Genomic DNA, 1,129 nt, shown 5'->3' with positions numbered 1-1,129 from the left:
CAGGAATGTGTGGTTTGTGATGCCTCCAAGCCTTTTGAGGTGCTGCAAAATGCATGTGGTGCACATTAATCCATTTGCTGTGCTGCATATTTGCAGCATGGTGGCAAAATTAGATGCCAGGAAATCCTGGTGTCTAAAACAGCTGCACCAAAAAAGCAGTGCAGCGCATGTGGCAGCAGTGTGCACTGCCAGAAACTGGACCCTGGCTGGCCAGAGCCATGCTCCAGCTGCTGGCCAGGCTCCGAGCAGCTGCACCGCTGCTGCCCTGGGAAGCCCCCAGGTAAGGCTGCTGGGGCCAGCCCCCACTACCCCACCTGGGGCAATTTGCTGTACATGCGCAGGTGTGTGCCATGGGGCAACTACCTGCTGCTGCCATTTTTCCCTGGGGAAACGCATGTTCCCTTGTGGTGATGCGCCCATCATGTCTGTGCACAGTGGGTACAAAAACTGGCATGCCATAAGCAGACTGTGAGACGATAAACCAGGAGCCTGATCTGAACTTTTGACTCTTGACACATTATTATAAACAAAAGTTTCTTGGCGCCCAAGGCAAAGAGAGTTTTGTACCATCGGGATCATTTTGTCCTAGAACTGGTTCAGAAAGCCAGGGGCCCCGTCCTCCGCGTAGCCTTGCCGGTGAGCCTGGATAGCGAGATGGCTGCGGGATGCCCTGCTCCTAGCAGGCAGGGCAGACGGGGGCACGACAGCGGTCGCCCCCCGCGGATCCCTGCTGCGCCCAAACTTGAAACCCAGCGGCAGCAGGTGTCTGCTCGGGCGGCCCCAGGGACTCCCGTGATCAGAAAGCCAGGGGCCCCGTCCTCCGCGTAGCCTTGCCGGTGAGCCTGGATAGCGAGATGGCTGCGGGATGCCCTGCTCCTAGCAGGCAGGGCAGACGGGGGCACGACAGCGGTCGCCCCCCGCGGATCCCTGCTGCGCCCAAACTTGAAACCCAGCGGCAGCAGGTGTCTGCTCGGGCGGCCCCAGGGACTCCCGTGACTTCGTGGCTCATTAAAATCGACCCGCTCCCTTGCAAAGCTCCTCTGCACCCGTGCCCTCCACCCCGCCCTGCAGCAGCACCGGCCCCGGCTCAGCCGCCCGCACTCCCGGCGCGGGACGGGGCGGAGCCCCG

General features: G+C 61.2%; 1 long non-coding RNA gene across 2 annotated transcripts in view; it reads right to left on the bottom strand.

Annotated features, from left to right (window-relative positions):
* Positions 1 to 749, bottom strand: part of LOC106722452 — a 9,886-nt gene extending 9,137 nt beyond the window's left edge. For both annotated transcript variants that reach the window (XR_003095198.1, XR_001358419.2), the window contains exon 1: positions 568 to 749. This is a non-coding gene — a long non-coding RNA (uncharacterized LOC106722452). The remainder of the gene's footprint in view (positions 1 to 567) is intronic.
* Between the last annotated feature and the right edge of the window lie 380 nt (positions 750 to 1,129).

The sequence above is a fragment of the Alligator sinensis genome, unplaced genomic scaffold (genome assembly GCF_000455745.1).
Source record: "Alligator sinensis unplaced genomic scaffold, ASM45574v1 scaffold1115_1, whole genome shotgun sequence".
NCBI classification, from domain to species: Eukaryota; Metazoa; Chordata; order Crocodylia; family Alligatoridae; genus Alligator; species Alligator sinensis.
This window is presented reverse-complemented; position numbering and strand designations above follow the sequence as displayed.